Source organism: Loxodonta africana, chromosome 19, assembly GCF_030014295.1.
Source record: "Loxodonta africana isolate mLoxAfr1 chromosome 19, mLoxAfr1.hap2, whole genome shotgun sequence".
Classification (NCBI taxonomy): domain Eukaryota; kingdom Metazoa; phylum Chordata; class Mammalia; order Proboscidea; family Elephantidae; genus Loxodonta; species Loxodonta africana.
In genome coordinates, this window is record NC_087360.1 from 67570970 (window position 1) to 67590426 (window position 19457).

Here is a 19457-nt window from a genome sequence, read left to right on the forward strand (position 1 = left end):
CTAAAAACTGTCAAGGTCATCAGAAACAAGGAAAGTCTGAGAGCAATCACAGACCAGAAGGGGCTAAGGAGACGTGAATGACTAAATATAATGTGTTGTCCTGGATGCGATCCTGGAACAGGAAAAAGACATCAGGTAAAAACTACTCAGTTGTTGTAGAGTCAATCCCAACTCATAGCAAACCCATGCATTTCAGAGTAGAACTGCATATAGGATTTTCAATGACTGTGACCCTTTGGAAGTAAATAGTCAGGCCTTTCTTCTGAGGTGCCTCTGGGTAGATCCTAACCACTAACCTTTCGGTTAGTAGCAGAGCACTTAAGTAAGTATAAATAAAATATGAACTTTAGGTAATAATAATGCATCAATATTGATTCATTAGTTGTGACAAATGGAACATGTAAATGTAAGAACTCTATATTACCATCATAATTTTTCTGTAAATCTATAGTATTCTAAAATAAAACTTTTTTTTTTTTTAATTAAAACATAGTTGGAAGGATTCAGGGTAAGCTAGATTTTAATTTGCAGCATGACATGTGAAAAGTATTTGGAAATGTCAGCTGAGGTGAAATTTAATATATGATGAAGTAGCTGAAATTTTGTCCAAACTACAGGAAGCAACAGTCCACCCTATTGTGTGTCCCCGGGGAAATGTAACTTGGAGAATTATATTTGAATCTGAGAGTCACAGTATTTACTATTAAAATGTATTCTATCTAGACAAGGCCAGTAAGAAAGATAAAGTTTTTAACATTATTTCTAAAAAAAAATGGTGTCTTAGATTTGTCCCTCCCCGCCCCCAACATCCCCTAAAAGCAGAGCCTAAAACAAGAGCTTATGATCAGGTGATTTTTTTTTTTTTTTTTAAGAAGCGACCCCATGTAACAGTAATGGAGAACTTAGGGAAATGAAACAGGAAAGGACGGAAAGCCTATATAAGTTGTTTTATTGCTGTGGGCTGGACCCTTATAAAGAGCCATGCGGAGTATGCCCAGGATTTTCCCTTGAGGGACAGAAGTAGGAGTTTTTATCTATGGGCTCCGTCATGGATTGAATTGTGTCCCCCCAAAATATCTGTCAACCTGGCTAGGTCAGGATTCCCAGTATTGTATGATTGTCTACCATTTTGTCATCTGATGTGATTTCCCTGTGTGCTGTAAATCCTATCACTATGATGTAATGAGATGGATTTGTGGCAGTTACACTGATGAGATCTACAGGATTAGATAGTGTCGTAAGCCAATCTCTTTTGAGACATAAAAGAGGGAAGCAAGCAGAGAGACATGGGGACCTCATACCACCAAGACAGCAGTGCTGGGAGCAGAGCACGTCCTTTGTGTCTCAAGTAGGAGTGTGCCACCTGTTGTTACTAAAGACTAAGGTCTTTGATCAAAGTGATCCAAGCTTAGCTTTCACCTCAGTCATAAGACAGCACTGTCCACCAACTAGCCCTGTCCATATTAGCAATGGGAGGCAGGAAAAGAACGTGTAAATACATAGAAAAACCAAAGTGAATAGAATGCGCTAGAAGTGATTGTAGGTTCACCAGTTATAATAATAAATATGAATATCTAAATTTATTGGGAAACGCTAGTGGTGTAGTGGTTAAGAGCTATGGCTGCTAACCAAGAGGTTGGCAGCTCGAATCCACCAGGCGCTCCTTGGAAACCTTGTGGGGCAGTTCTACTCTGTTGTTTAGGGTTCCTATGAGTCGGAATTGACTCTACTACAATGGATTTGTTTTTTTTTCTTTTCTTTTAAAGTTATTAGGAGCCTTTGTGGCTCTGTGGGTTAAATGCTCAGCTGCTGATGGAAAGGTCAGCAGTTTGAACCCATCAGCTGCTCCGCAGGAATAAAGATTACAGCCTTGGAAACCCTATGGCGGCAGCTCTACTCTGTCCTGTAGGGCCGCTAGGAGTCGGAGTCAACTCTACGGCCATGGTTTAAAGTTATCAGTTAAAAGACAGAGACTGGCATAATGGAGCTTCAAAAATCCAGTGCTGTGCTATTTATAAAAGTCATACCTACACATTAAAGATAAAAATTATGGAACAATCTATTCCAGGCAAATACAAACAACAGCAAAGCAATACTAAAAGCTGGAGTATCTCTAGGAATGTGACCCAAAACAAACTCTTAAACAAACAAACAAAAAAAAACTATTAAGACAGTTAGGATTAGGTTTGGCTGCTTATAACTGAAAAACCCTAAATAAGAATAGCCTAAAACTAATAAAAGTGTATATTTCTCACTCTCATAAAAATAAAAAAATAAGTCGGTCCTGGACTAGCATGGTCACAATAGGTTATGAGAGCTGAGCAACACCCAAGAAAGGTGTACTCAGAATTATCCATAGAGGACAAATAGTCAAGGTAGAAACTTACAGGGGACAAAGGCAGAAGCCAAAGAGAAAAATGCCTGACAGGAGAATTAGGATCTAATCATGGAATTTTCTGCACTCCACAGTGTGAGAGGCTTTCCCCATCCCTGTCTACCAGGATTTCAGAATTGCTATTGACCAATGATTGCTGTCTCTGCCGTGCTTCCCTTTTCAGAATAGGAGCTTTGATTGAGATTACCCTATCCCTGCTCTGCTGTTGTATATTGAGTGCTTATGTGTGAGACATGTAGTTGTCTGTTTAGTTTATAAGCCATGAAAATACAAAGCCACATTTGGACCTGAAGGAAAGGATTATGCATGATCCAGGAATCTTTGAGTTTGAAACAGTCAGTGGATCAGACTTTGGGCTTCTTTTGGTTATCTGCCTTGAGCAGGGGGTGTGTGAATAAATTCTATGTGTTAGAAGAAGAGAAAAATGGGTATTTGCAGACAAAAAGTTGGATTCTATCAAAGACTGGTTATCTATTTACCAAATCCATCTCCTCCTCTTTCTGGGCATACAGGTGAACTTCATTTCTCCTTCTTTGTACAGTCTGGTCAATAGAATGTAAATGGAAGTGATATGTACCACCCAGGCTTGCATCATAAAATCCTCCTAGTCACGATCCTCTGCCCTCTTTTACCTCAGCCAGCTTGATGGAGGTGAGCAGGGTGACTTTAGAAGCCTACTATTGAAGATAGCCAAGCTATAAGGTGGAAGGAGCCTGGATCCCTAAATCACCACATGGAAGCAAGCTCATCTGTTGTCTAGGGCTGCACTTTAGACTCTGTGTAAGCCAGAAATAAAATTCTATTGTGTTTGAGACATTATACATTTTTCATTTTGTTACAGCAGTTAGAATTATCTTAACTATGAAACAAAACCAAATTGTAAATATTCATGGAAAGAGATTATTTATAATTTCATCTTTTGTCAGCACCTTGCAGTGTCTTTTAGAATCTATATAAAAACAAACCAAAACCCCTTGCCATTGAGCCTATTCCAACTTGTAGCGACCCTATAGGACAGAGTAGAACTGCCCCAAAGGGTTTCAAGGAGTACCTGGTGGATTTGAACTGCTGATGTTTTGGTTAGCAGCCACAGCTTTTAACCACTACACCATCAGGGGTTCCAGAACCTTTATAGGTATCTAATAAATGATTCCTGATATTTACTATAAAAAGGATATTGCTTTCTTTAGTGAGAAGTCTAGTCCATGTGTCATACTTTAAGATATGAGCATTATGCTTTTATTCTCGTATGTTTTTCTACTGAAATCCTGCTTTTAGATTATCCCTTTGTCCCCATCTCAATCCTGATATATGCTAGTTTTTGCCTGATATTTTTCAAAAAAAACTTCCTTTCCACAGTGTGGGAAAGAGTGCTTATTTTTTTTTCCAGTGTGCATTATCCACTTATTTCATAGTAACACAACCCTTGAATTTTAGCTGAATACATGGTGACTCAAAAATAAATATTGCATTTCCAAGCATCTCTTGTAGCTAGATACAGGTATTTGGCCAGGTTCTTAACTGGATGCAAATATATGTTTGTGAAATTTCTAGGAAATATCTTCTTTCCTGGTTGCTGGAATGTGGGTGTAATAGCCAGAGTTCTAGAAGGTATCTTGGACCTTGTGGTGACCTTAGGGATGAAAGCTCTGCATAGCAGAAATACAAGATAAAAGGAGACTAAGTTTCCATCACCAAGGAATACCATGTCTGCCCTGGATGACTGGCTATGATTTTTCCCCACAGGGATATTACTTTAATTATTTTTACACCTTGATTTTTATCTAGAGCCCACATTCCTCCTAGTATTGAAAAATTTAAGTCAAAGAAAAGCTCAGTCAGGTGAAGGAATACCAATCACACATGTACTAGACTGCTTAAAATTATAACAGAGATCACTGAAGTTGTTTTTTTTCAATAGGTTGTAATCATTTTTATTGCCTTGGCTTCATACTCATTAGTCTTGTCTTCCAAAGCGTAGAATATACTGTTAATCCCATCCATTGTATTTTCATTTATTTATTTTTTAATCTCACACATTTTATTTTTCACCTCTAGAAGTTTGCTTTAGGTCTTTTTTTTATATTTTCCATGTCTCTACTAACTTGTTCAAGCATATCACTACTTTCTCGAACATATAGAATATACTTATATAATAGACCAATTGTCTTAATGATCTTTACTAATTCTATCATCTACGTATTTTCTGTATCTGTTTCTATTGAATGGTAGTACTCCTCATTATGGGTCATAGTGTCCTGCTTTTTTGCACGCCTGGTAATTTCTTACTAAATGTCAGGCATTGTGAATTTTATGTCTAGGTGCTGGATATTTTTGTATTCCTGTAAATATTTTTGAGCTTTTTGTCCTGGGATGTAGTTGTCACTTGAAAATAGTATGGCCCTTTTGAGGCTTGCTTTTAAAAGAATTGCTAGGTGGGACCAAAGCAGCCTATAAAAAAAAATAGGGTTGCCATCCAGTTGATTCCGATTCATAGTGACCCTATAAGCAGCCCATAGTCTAGGGCTAATTCTGCCTCACTACTGAGATAATGGAAACCCTGGTGGCATAGTGGTTAAAAGTTCAGCTGTTAACCAAGAGGTCAGCAGTTCAAGTCCACCAGTCGCTCCTTGGAAACCGTATGGGGCAGTTACTCTCTCCTGTAGGGTCTCTATGAGTCAAAATTGACTTGATGGCAATAGGGTATAGGACTGAGGTAACACTCTTTGGAGTACTTTATTTGATGCCCCATGAACTGGTGGTTTTTCCTTCTTGGTTGGTGAGAACACAAGCTATGCCTGGCCCCGTGTGAGTTCCAGAGATTGTTCCTTCCACTCCTTTCAGGTGGTTCCTGCTTTGGCCTTGATGAATTTCCTCACATGTGCACTGAGCAAGGCTCAATAGGAGACTTAGAGGGGCTCTCTGCAGATTTCGGCAACTCTCCCTCTGGGCATCTCTCTCTTCTCTGGTACTTGGCTCTATGAACTCTCACTGGCTTGGCCTCCCCAGATTCCTGGCTCTGCCTACTTACTCAGGGAAATTGTTGGACTCTACCTGGGTTCCCCCACCCTGAGGTGCAGGCTGGAAACTCTCTCCATGCAGTAATGTGGGACAGTAATAGGGCTCATCTCCTTTGTTTCCTCTTTCTCAGGAATCACCGTCTTGCCTTGCCTGATATCAGTGTCTGAAAAATATTGTTTCCTATATTGTGTCTAGATTTTTAGTTGTTTCAGATGGGGAAGTAAACCTGGTTCCTGTTTCTTCATTTAGCCCGAAGCAGAAAATGTTACACTCGTTTTAAATGTGAGAGAAAATCCATTTCTGTCTCATATGTGTCTCATATAGCTGCTCTTATTTTGGGGTTTTCTCATGATACTCAAACATAATTCTAATTAATATTCCTAACCAGTACAATCATAACTAAACATGCTCACTAGAATTTAGTAGGGTTTCTATGGTTCTGGGTCCCCGGTGGCACTGTGGTTAAGGGCTCAGGCTGCTTAACCAAAAGGTCAGCAGTGTGAATCCAGCAGCTGCTCCTTGGAAACCCTATGGGGCAGTTCTACTCTGTCCTATAGGGTTGCTGTGAGTCGGAATCGACTGGATGGCAACAGATTTGTTTTTTTGGGGGGGGGGTGGGGTTGGTCTATGGCTCCAGATAATTATTCATGAGCCAACACATTCAATGGGTGTACTTTCCCTGAGTGGAGGAAAATAGCCCACTGTCCATTTCTTGTGATGCTCTCAGGCTATATAATATTCAGCCACTGAGGAAACAGATTTTATTTGAGTACTAATTCACAGAGGATCAGCTCATCTCCCAGAGCGATAAGTGGGCTCTTCAGTAGTTAATAGGTTTAATTAGTGAGCTAGTTCTCAAGCTGTAACTGCACACATACACACACAGAGTAAAATACAGAATCATTTCTCCAACTGGAAGGGAGAAGTTCCTGTGCGTGTAAACAGAGAAAGCATGCACATTGTTCCAACTCTCTGGCCTCTGCCATTTTGCTCTAAGTTCCATCTCTACCCTTCTACAGGCAGTTACTCAGGGTGCTTCTTTTTTTATGTCAGCCTTTAACGTGATCTATTTTCACATATTTTACTCCGTATGGCTGTGATGGTTAAGGTTGTGTGTCAACTTGGCTGGGCCATGATTCTGAGTGGTTTGGCACTTACGATGTAGTTTGGCAGTTATGTAATGATGTAGTTACCTCCGTGGTAAGATCTGCCATGAGCAGCCAATCAGTCGAAAGGGAGCTTCCTTGGGGGTATGGCCTGTATCCAATATATATGGACTATCTGGTAAAGCTAGCTGGCTTTTTCTTGCCCTGGATCTTGCATCCAGCTGGTCATCATCTGGTTCCTGATTCTTGAGACTTAAGCCATTGGCTCACGGTTTTGCCTGCCAATGTTGGGATTCTTTGGCCCCCACAGCTCGTGAGCCAGTAGCCTGCCATCTGACCTGAAGATCTTCGGTTCATCCGCCCCAAGCTACGTGAGTCAAGAGAAACCTCCTGCCTGGTGCCTGACCCATGAACTTGGGACTTTCCAGCCTCTACAACTATATGAGCCATTTCCTTGGTAAATCACTCTCTCTGTCTTTCTCTTTCTCTATCTCATACTTCACTGGTTTTGCTTCTCTAGAGAACTCAGCCTAAGATAATAGCCCAAATGGCCCAAGCTTCAAAGATGATATAATAAAAAGAGCACTGAAATCAGACAGACCTGAATTTACCAACCGTGTGGTCAATGGCACATGCTTCGTTATTCATCACTTAGTCTCAGTTTATTTCATTCATAAAATGGAATAATATTACCGACATCACAAAAGGAGATTTGCATGCAAAAGTATGCACTAAAAGAGCTTTACACAATGTCAAAAAAAAGGAGCAACAACAAAAAAAGCCAAACTCATTGCCATCGAGTCAATTCTGAGTCATGGTGACCCCATGTATCACAGATTAGAACTGAGATCCATAGGGTTTTCTTGGCTGTAATCTTTGCGGAAGTAGATTGCCAGGCCTTCCTTCTGCAGCCCTGCTGGATGGGCTCAAACCGCCAACCTTTCAGTTAGTAGTCAAGCACAAACTGTTTGCACCACACAGGGACCTTTACACAATATACATGCTAAATAAATATTGATGAACTTTCTTCTTTTCAAGCCAACACTTTTCTTTCTCTCTTCAACCCCCTGTTTTTTAAAGAGAACTATCCTAACATAATTTTCAAAAGGATGAAAAATTAACGAGGGTCATCTTAATACTTGAAGGGGTTACAAAGTGAGGTATTATTTATAAAGGTGTTATAAATGAAATTTTTAAAACACTATCCATCTTTGATCTCAAATACAAATATTGCTGTACACGGATAAGGTAATCCTCAGAAAATGCCAACTCAGGAAGAACTGTGGCCTCTGAAATAAACATGCAAACATCCAAGAAGTAACTTTAGAAACACTTCTGGCTTCTATTAAATCTCTCTCCAGTGCTAACATTGGGTTGCATTTAATGCAGGAGATTTGGGGAGGTTATCTCAGTTGTCTCTTCAAGCAGCCAAGAACTTTTATTGCTTTTCTCAGGGTAGGGCCAAGGACTTAATCCTCATCTGTAAAATGAAGACAGTTGATTAGATAACTTCCAGCTGTAAAAATTGTATGACTAGCTAATTATTCATTATAGAGATCTATTCCTCTAAATTTATCTCACGTGAATCAATTTATGTCCATTCAAGACTGCTGGAATGAGGCCATAAAGAAGAGTTTGCTTTGGTTCTACACACAGTGTACTAAAAAGAAAAAAAAAATTGATTAGAATATTTTATCCTGAAGATAATTTTAAGATTTATAGAGCAGTCAATAGCACCCCCTATATGGACTGTGGTAATATGTGTGTGCATGTTGGGGTTGGTGGGGTGAGAAAAGGAAGAAGAGAGAAGGCTCAGACTCTTCTCTCATCTTAGCACCATCTTCTTTCTGCTGGCAATGACTAATGTCATACTGTTTTTCCTCTTGCGATAACCCCTTTTGTCAGACAAGAATAAACCCCTCATCTTTGTGCTGAGTTTTTCCTATTACTGATTGTTTCTACCTCATATGCTTCATTTAAGAGGGAGAGAGGCAGGAAAGTAGCTAGAGAATCTCTCTTCCAACATTCTAACATCATTTTCAGCATTTCTTCAAGTGATATGCTGGATGTGGCTTTGTCCTGAATGTCTCCCCTATTTTCAGCATCAATTAAAAAAAAAATTGCTTCCCACCATGGGCATTTGAAGAAATAGAAGAAAAAACATTAGGGAAGATGTCTCTTCAGCAGAAATTACTTTTTTAGTACATATTAGCAGTGTTGCCAATTCTTCTCATTAGTAATGCTATTTTTTATAGCACCCTAGGCAAGTTTTAGCACCTGGTAATTTTTTTTTTTTATCATTGTATTTATGCTACAATAAACAGCCACCAGCATTCAGGCTAACTTTTACAAACTCTTAGAAGGCAAATAGAAAGATGACCCTGATCAAAAATCTGCATAATCCTTTCCTATGGGGAAAGGCCCTCACCCACTGAACTGAAACCCGTTGAGTGGATTCCAACTCATTGCGAACCTATCGGACAGAGTAGAACTACCCCATAGGATTTCCAAGGCTGTAATTTTTTTAAAAAAAATTTTATTGTGCTTTTGGTGAAAGTTTATAGAGCAAATAAGTTTCCCTTTCAATAGGTTGTACATAAAGTCTTTCATGACATTGGTTGCATTACCCACGATGTGTCAGTGCTCTCCCCATTTCTGCCCTGGGTTCCTTATTTCCTTTTGACCTGATTTTCTACCTCCTCCTACATTATTATCTCTGCTTTTGGGCAAATATTGCACTTTCGATCTCATATAATTGATTGTTCTAAGGAAAACATTCCTCTCATGTGTTACTTTTTATTTTATGGGCCTGTCTATGGTTTGGCTGAAAGGTAGTCTCTGGGAAAGGCTTCAGTTCCAGGTCAGAAGGGTGTCTTAGGGTCATAGTCTTGGGGTTCATCTAGTCTCTGTCAGACCAGTAAGTCTGGTCTTTTTTGTGAATTTGATTTTTTGTTCTACATTTTTTTTTTCCTGCTCTGTCTGGGACCTTCTGCTGTGATTCCAGTCAGAACAGTTGGTAGTGGTATCTGGGCACCACCTAGTTCTCCTGGTCTTGGGGTTGCGTAGGCTGTGGTTGATATGATCAGTTAGTCCTTTGGACTAACTCTTCCCTTGAGTTCTTTTTTTTTTCACCTTTTCTCCATAAAGGAAGAGGCCAATAGTTCTATCTCAGATGTCTGCTCACAAGCTTTTAAGATCCCAGATGCTACTCACCAAAGTAGGATGCAGAACATTGTCTTTATGAACTATGTTGTGCCAATTGATGTAGATGTCCCCTGAGTCTCTGTTCTTTCACCTTCAAGCCTAGGAACTTCATTCCATGAGGTGATTTGTTATGGCTAAGAAGTTTCTATGACTGTCCCACTTGTGTGCTGTACTGTCTATATTAATATACATGTAGCACCTACAACTATGTTTGTAGAAATATCCACAACCAAACCTATATCTGCAAGTGGGTGTGCTCCCTTTCACCCTCCCACACCTCTTTAGCATACCTATCTACCTGTGTGGAGCCCTGGTGGTGCAATGGTTAAAAGCTTGGCTGCTAGTCAAAAAGTCAGCAGTTCAAATCCACCAGCTGCTCCCTGGAAACTCTATGGGGCAGTTCTACCCTGTCCTATAGCATCTTTGTGAGTTGGAATTGACTCGATGGGAATGAGTTTGGTTTGTTTTTTTTATCTACCTGTATATCCATTCATAAATTATTGTTTGTTAATACTGTTGTTGCAGGATTGTCTTTGTTATAGTAATTACCATAAAAAAATTACCATAGTTGCCCTTTATTCTTGCATCCCTCTCAGTGTCTTCCTTTGCCTTAGTCATGTTGTGCTGACTTCCCCCATATTGTGTATTGTTTTTTCCTTCACTAGTATTAATATGGCTCTTCTATCTCATTAGTCATTTTCCCTCAATCTCTCTCCCATCCCTGGTAACCATCAAAGAATTTTTCTTTCTTCAGTGTGTAAACTTTTATTTTTAATATAGTGGTCTCATACAATATTTACCCTTTTGTGATTGATTTATTTCATTCACTATGATGTCCTCCAAATTCGTCCATGTTGTGAGATGTTTTGCTGATTCATTGTTATTCTTTCTTGCTGCATAATGTTCCAATGTGTGTATTTACCACAGTTTGTTTATACATTCATCCATTGATAGGTGCTTAGGTTGTTTCTATCTTTTTGCTATTGTGAATAATGCTGCTATGAACATGGGTGTGCATATGTCTATTCGTGTCATGGCTCTTATTTCTTTAGGTTGTATGCCTAGGAGTGGGATTGCTGGATCATATGATATTTCTATTTCTAGCTTTTTAAGGAAGCACCATACTATTTTCCATAGTGGTTGTACCATTTTACATTCCCAACAGCAGTGTATAAGAGTTACAGTTTCCCCACAACCTCACAATTTTTTATTTTCTGGTTTTTTGATTAGTGCCATTATTACTGGGAGAGATGGTATCTCATGAATAGTTTTTATTTTCATCTCTCTAATGGCTAATGATCATGAGCATTTCTCCGTGTGAACTTAAAAACATAATATTAAAAATTAAGAACACATTGGATGGGTGTAACAGTTGGCTAGACCCAGTAGAAGAATCAGTAAACTAGAAAATAGGACAATAGAAATAATTCAAACAGAAGCACAGAGTTAAAAAAGACTAAGTAATAATAATTGTAATAATAACAAAACAAAGCATAAAAGACATGTGGGACATTATCAGACAGTTTAGCATATGTGTGGTAGGAATACCAGAAGGAGATAAGAGAAATTAATGCAAAAGCAATATTTGAAGAGATGATGGTCAATGTTTTTTCCAAAACTGATTAAGCATATCAAATGAAAGATTTATTGAGCTCATTGGATAGAAAAGAGAATAAATGCAAATAAACTCACACGTTATAGCTCAAATTGTTGTTGTTGTTTTTGTGTGCCTTTGAGGCAATTCCCACTCACAGTGACCCTATTTGGCAAAGTAGAACTGCTCCATAGGGTTTCCTAGGTTGTAATCTTTACAGGAGCAAATTGTCAGGTCTTTCCTTCTATGGAGTTGCTGGGTGAGTTCAAACCACTGACCTTTCAGTTAGCAGTCAAATGCGTAAATATTGCACCACCAGGGCTCCTTCATATTCAAATTACCAGAGAACAAAGAAAAAGAAGTATCTTTAAAGTAACGAGAAAATAAAAATACATCATTTTCAGGGAATCAGCAATAAGATAGATAACTGACTTCTCAACAGAAACTATAGCAGCCAGAAGACAATGGGGCAACAAAACAATGGGATAATTCTATACCCAGTAAAAATACCCCTCCCAAATAAAGACAAAACAAAGATATGCTCACAACAACAAAAGCAAAGAGAAATATAGTAGGCACTCAGCTAATAATGTTGAAGGAATTAAATAAGGTTGTATAGTTTCTTTGTGAACATGAATTAGATTTCCCAAGGGATACTTTTTGATTGGGCCTGTCATGTTGCAAAAGTATTTTTTTTTAAGTTTGAAGATACTTTTAAAATGTTAAATTTAATTAGAGCTAGAATCTTTTTTAAAAAGGGGGGCAGTGGTAGAGTTGGTAAAGATATAAAAGAATAATAAATAGACAATGCTTGTAAAAGTTGTGTAGACTTGACACTTCTATACCCAGCAAGAGGAAACGTAAATTCGTACAACTTTTACAAAAGGTTAACTTGAACTACAACATGCTTCAAGAAACTTTTAAGTGTGTATTACCCTTCCATGATTATATCTTAAGAAAATATTTAAGAATGTTCACATAGGTTCACCTACGAATTAGTCTGATGGAGTGTTGCTTGTAATAGAACACTGGGGGAAAAATGCGTGTCCAAGAATAGCAATAGTGAACATGTTAAGTAAATTATAGTACTATGATAATTTTTAGGGCTGTTGAAGGATATCTAATAAGATGCAAATGATTAAAATAAATTAAGGGAAAAAGCAGGGTTCAATATGTAATAAGTATGTATATAAAGGTGCATAGAAAAATTTATGAAAGGATACATGCCAAAATTTCAAAAGTGGTTATTTCTGTGTTGTATAATTACAAGTAATTTTATTGTCTCACTTATCCATATTTCCTGAATTTCTGAAATAATTATTTAAAGCACATTAAAAATAAAGAAGAGGAGAAATAATACTAATGAGAGAAAATTTTATTTATGAAATGAAATTTTAACTGGGCTTGGAGGTAGCATTGGAATTAAACACAAGGTTAGAAGGCAGCAATTTTGAGTTTATTGTGCATGGTAAGGGCTGGATGATGAAGGGTCTCACTATATATTAAGTGAAAAAACACAGCATATATATTGAGAAGAGAATGTCTAAACCATCTGGCTGAAAGGAGATCTTATGAAAGGAGTAAGAAAATTATTGGAAATGTGGGTTGAGGTTATTCAGTGAGAGTTATTAAATACCAAACTAAGGTACTTGGATTTTATTCTCAGGGCCTAATTGAATTATTTAAGGTTTTTAAGCAAGGAACTAATATGATAATTCTGTTACTTGAGGGAGATTAATTTGGCAGTTTAAGAATGAATTGGAAATTCAGGTCAGGAGAATAGCTCAGAATGTTGAAGTATATAATCTGTCTTGGAATTATAATTCTTGAATTCAAATTGTGACAGTGAAAATGGGTAAAGGGGAAGGGAGACAATCAGGTGACCACTGAATACATATTACATTTAAATCATTCTATTTATACACATGAACCTCACTGGGTGGAATGCACAGGACTCAAATCAACTACATCTATGGAAAGAGACAATGGAAAAGCTCAATATCATCATTCACAACAAGGCTAGGGGCCAGCTGCAGAACAGACCATCAATTGCTCATATGCAAGTTCATGTTGAAGCTGAAAAAAATTAGAACAAGTCCATGAGAGCCAAAGTACAACCTTGAGTATGTCCTACCCGAATTTAGAGACCATTTCAAGAACAGATTTGGTGCATTGAACACTAATGACCAAAGACCAGATGAGTTGTGGAATGACATCAAAGACATCAAAAACAAAGAAAGCAAAAGATCATTAAAAAGACAGGAAAGAAAGAAAAAGACCAAAATGGATCTCACAAGAGACTCTGAAACTTGCTCTTGAACGTCCAGTAGCTAAAGCAAATGGAAAAATGATGAAGTAAAAGAGTTGAACAGAAGATCTCAAAAGGTGGCTCTAGAAGACAAAGTAAAGTATTATAATGACATCTGCAAAGACCTGGAATTAGAAAACCAAAAAGGAAGAAGATGTTCCTATTTCTCAAGCTGAAAGAACGGAAGAAAAAATCCAAGCCTCGAGTTGCAATGGTGAAGGATTCTATGGGCAAAATACTGAATGACACAGGAAACATCAAAAGAAGATGGAAGGAATACACAGAGCCACTGTACCAAAAAGAATTGGTCAACGTTCAATCATTTCAGGAGGTAGCATATGATCAAGAACTGATGATACTGAAGGAAGAAGTTCAAGCTGCACTGAAGACATTGGCAAAAAAAACAAGGCTGCAGGAATTGATGGAACACCAATCGAGACTCAGCAAACCAATGCAGCGCTGAAAGTGCTCACTTGTCTATGCCAAGAAATTTGGAAGACAGCTACCTGGCCAACCGACTGGAAGAGATCCATATCTGTACCTACTCCAAAGAAAGGTGAACCAACTGAATCTGGAAATTATCTAACAACATTGTTAATATCACACACAAATAAAATTTTTCTGAAGATCATTCAAAAGCAGTTGCAGCAGTAAATCTACAGGGAACTGTCAGAAATTCAAGCCAGATTCAGGAGACGACATGGAACAAGGGATATCATTGCTGACATCAGATGAATCTTGGCTGAAAACAGAATACCAGAAAGATGTTTACCTGTGTTTTATTGCGTATGCAAAGGCATTCCATTGTGTGGATCATAACAAATTATGGATAATATTTCAAAGAATTGGAATTCCAGAACACTTAATTGTGCTCCTGAGGAACCTGTACATAGACCAAGAGGCAGTCGTTCAAACAGAACAAGGAAATACTTTGTGGTTTAAAGTTAGGAAAGGTGTGAGTCAGGGTTGTATCCTTTCACCATACTTATACAACCTGTATGCTAAGCAAATAATCTGAGAAGCTGGACTATATGAAGAAGAACATGGCATCACGTTGGAGGAAGACTCATTAACTTACATTATGCAGATGACACAACCTTGCTTGCTGAAAGTGAAGAGAACTTGAAGCACTGACTGATGAAGATCAAAGACCACAGTCTTCAGTATAGATTACACCTCAATATAAAGAAAACAAGAACTCTCACAACTGGACTGATAAGCAACATCATAGTAAATGGAGAAAAGATTGAAGTTGTCAAGGATTTCATTTTACTTGGATCCACAATCAACACCCATGGAAGCAGCAGTGAAGAAATCAAAGGACTCATTGCATTTGGGCAAATCTGCTACAAAAGACCTCTTCATAGTGTGAAAAAGCAAAGCTGTCACTTTGAGGATTGAGGTGCACATGATCCAAGCCGTGATGTTTTCAATCGCCTCATATGCATGTGAAAGCTGGGCTATGAGTAAGGAAAGACAATGAAGAACTGATGCCTTTGAATTATGGTGTTGGCGAAGAATATTGAATACACCATGAACTGCTAAAAGAATGAACAAATTGGTCTTGGAAAAAGTATAACTAGAATGCTCCTTAGAGGCAAGGATGGCGAGACTATTTGTCACATTGGACATGTTATCAAGAGGAATCAGTCGCTGGAGAGGGACATCATAGTTGGTAAAGTACAGGGTCAGCAAAAAAGAAGACTCTCAACGAAATGGATTGACACAGTGGCTGTAACAATGGGCTCAAGCATAACAATGATCATGAAAATGGCGCAGGACTGGGCAGTGTTTCCTTTTGCTGTACATGAGTTTGCTATGAGTCAGAACCAACTCAACAGCACCTAACGATGACATAAACAACAACATTTACTGTAGAGTCTAAATTTCCAGCTGTAGTCCTATGAGTTTAAACTCTTAAAATCTCAACAGAAAGCTCTTATATTCAGCAACAATAAACATAATTGCTTGCCTACAAAGTCAACAGTTGACCAGGTCTTTAGAAATCATCATGGGAAATCAAAACATATAGAAATATTAACAAATGAAAAATACCTTGACACATATAATGTTTCAATTCCTATGCTTTGCATTCTACTCTTATTCCAGACTGTATTGCAGTAAGAGCAAAGTTAATATTCCATCTATTTGGAACCGTGAGACACAAAATATGGAGAAGTTGTTCAATGGTTAAAAATCAGAAGTTTCTGTGTAACTCTATTCAATTGAGATTTTCTGATTTTGATTTGATTTGATTTCTGAACAAGTGTGTTGAAATCCCTGACAGATGTGTTATTTATGGAGCATTCGGTAACTTAAAGAAGCAAAACAATCCGGGTGTATGGAAATGGTTCAGTGAATAGTTCGTTTGTCCTCCAACCTCATGCCACCTACGCTCAAATCTCTACTCTGCTATTTTTTTCTCCTAAATTATGATACCTGATACTGAAGCAGTGTGGCCTTTGATTCAAATAGGAGCTATAAAACATGAAAGTTAGTCAAGGATTGAGATTATTTTCATGTTAATGTAATTATTAACATTTTCCCTCCTTTGCATATTTATTTTTCTTCTTTCACATTCTCCCACATCAATTTCAAGAGAGCATTTTTTTTTAAATCTTTTTAAGAGAGTCAGCAAAGGTAGAAGATGCTCTGAAGTTCCAGGCAGAGCATTGAATAGACAACAACAAATTTGCTGAAAATACGAGACGTAGTGCTCAAAAATGATTGAGACCTGCTCCTGTCATGGTTCTAGGATTTTTAAGCTTCGTTCCTTTAATTTCAAGTAGCTAAAACAGATGTGAAAAGGGGAGAAAATACTCAGAAAATCTCCTTACAGAGAATAACCCTTTTTCCTGTAATAAAATCCTCTCCAAGATGCATCATTTTCTTAGCGTTCCCACAATTGATATAGTGCTGCAAGACATTTCAGCTGGGTGATCATTTACCCCAACTACTAGTCTTTCTTGGACTTTAAATCAACCCTTAATAAGTAACATGATTTTATTGATCACTCACTATGTGTCTGTCACTGTGCTGGCCACTGTTAGAACACAAAGACAGGTAAGACATCTCCCTTTCTCTCCAGGGGGTTATAGCCTAGTTAGGGAGACTGACAAGACTAATATGTCTAAAAATAATTAGAGAACTTTTTCACATGACTTGAAAAGTGTTAAAGAAAAAATAATGGGGATAGCTATCATTTACCGAGTGCCTTGCAGGGCTGCAGACAGTCAGAGACAGATCAGCATGGGTACAAATGGTTTGAAAGAGGATGAGGGATGAGGGAGCCGAGGTGGAGCTGGAAGCAAGGCTGAGGTCTAGAAAGACACAGGTGATAGGGAAGGTCAGCCTAATCACAGACATGATGCATGGGATTTTGAGGGGAGCTTCCTGATTTAGGAGCCCTGGTGGCATAGTGGTTAAGAGCTGCTATATCCAAAAGTCGGCAGTTCGAATCCACCAGCCACTCCTTGGAAACTCTATGGGACAGTTCTAATCTGTCTTATGGGTTTGCCATGGGTCGGAATCAACTCGACAGCAATGGGTTCCTGACATAACCTGGGGCTTCAGAGGGATGAGGACTGGTGTAGAATGTAGAGTGATTGAAAAATGTCTCCAATTTGTCACGCCTCTCAGTCTCTACATCCATGTCCTTTGCAATGTGACTTGCAATTCATTCTCATCAAAAGGTAGTATTTACTTCCTACGCTTTGAGTATAGGCTGGTCTTGTGACTTGCTTTGGCCAATAAAAAACGGCAAAAGTGACAGTGATCTAGTTTCAAGTCTAGGCCCCAAGAAGTCTGTGGTCTCCTCCTCCTTCTTCCTCTTCCTCCTACTCCCCCTTTCATCCCTGACTCTGCTGCGAGAAGAAGCCTGGGCTAGCCTTGTGGAGCACAAGAAATGGCATGGCGCAGAGCTGAATCAACCAAGCCAGGGTCATCCTAAATAAGCCAGCCCTCTGCTAAGCTGCCAGCTGACTGCAGATGCCTGAGTGAGCTCAGCCACAATAGTGGCAATAGTTACCTGATACAAATGAACAACTAATGGCAAAAATAAGGCCTGTTTACCAAGAGTTAATTTAAAAGGAAAAATGTCTCCTTTGATATATTTTTTTACTTGTCTCTCTCGCTCTCTTTTTTTTTTTCTGATTACCTCACTTGGTTGTTCCTTTGAAATTTCCTTCCCTGCTTCCTCCTTTTAAAGTTGGAGTGCCCAGGGCTAGTCATTAGGCCTTCTTTCTAGCAGCATCCACTCCTGTGCAGTAACCTCATTCAGTGTATCCATTCATACGATACATGTATTAACATCATTCAGTCTCATCATTTTCAAGTCTATCTATGTGCTGAGAGCTCCCAAATTTCCATCAGACTGTCTACTTGACATTTCCACTTGGAAGTCTAATAGGCATGCCAAACTCAACATGTTCTGCACTGAGTTCCTGGTCCTGCTCTCATTCCCACTCCACCACAGCTTTTTCCATTATCAGTTGACCAGCAGCTCGCTGCTGCTAGCCTTGTCCTCCTAAAGCCTATTCTTGATTCGGCATCCAGAGTGATCTCTTCAAGAAATGGTACTGATCATGTCATTTTCTTCAACTCCCTGCAATGGCTCACCATGTTACTCAGTGTGAAAACCAGTGTGCTTCCTGTGGTCTCCCGGGTCTTATTTGATCTGGTCCCTTGTGACCACTCTGGCTTTCTGTTTCTCTGCTCCAGCCATTTGTCCTTGTTTTGTTTCAGACATGCTAGATGTGATCCTACCTTAGAGTCTTTACTCCAGCTGTCCCTTCTGCCTGGAATTTTCTTTCCGAAATATATGCCTCTAACCTAAGGAAATTCACTGTCCCTTCTGCAGGGCCACCCTCCCCTGGATGGGTTCATGATTGTGACTGCATTCCCATCCTTGCTCAGATGCGGTCTAACAACAATAACAAAAAAAACCCAAACCAAACCTGTTGCCATTGAGTCAATTTTGACTCACAGCAACGTAATTGGAAAGAGTACAACTGCCCCATAGGGTTTCCAAGGCTGAAATCTTTACGGAAGCAGGCTGCTATTGAAAACAACATTCCACTTTTTGTTCACAATTGTTATTGTTGTTGTTGTTAGGTGTGTTCAAGTCTGTTCCAACCCATAGTGACCATATGTACAACAGAACAAAACGCTGCCCGGTCCTGCACCATGTCCAAGATCGCTGTTAAGCTTGAGCTGATTGTTACAGCCAGTGTGTCAATCGACCTCATTGAGGGTCTTCCTCTTCTTCACCGACCCTGTACTTTACCAAGCATGATGTCCTTCTCCAGGGACTGATCTCTCCTGACAACATGTCCAAAGTATGTAAGACATAGTCTTGCCATTCTTGCTTCTAAGGAGTATTCAGGTTGTGTTTCTTCCAACACAGATTTGTTCCTTCATTTGGCAGCCCATAGTGTATTGAATACTCTTTGCCAACACCACAACTCCAAGGCATCGATTCTTCTTCTTTTTATTTATTGTCCAGCTTTCACATGCATGTAATGCAATTGAAAATACCATGGCTTGGATCAGGTGCACCTTAGTCGTCAAGGTGGCATCTTTGCTTTTCAACACTTTAAAGAGGTCTTTCACAACAGATTTGCCCAATGCAATGCATCTTTTGATTTCTTGCACAATATGTTTTTAAAATAGCCTTTCCTTTAAGAAAACCTGTAAGACTTCCCAGCCCCACACTATTGATTTAGCTAGGGTCTTCTTCCCAGGAAGCTTCCTACTTTTTGGACAATTTTCTTCTCTCCCTGATGTGCCATCCCATGAATATCAGTTTTCTCCTAATGAGCCGCCATTTGT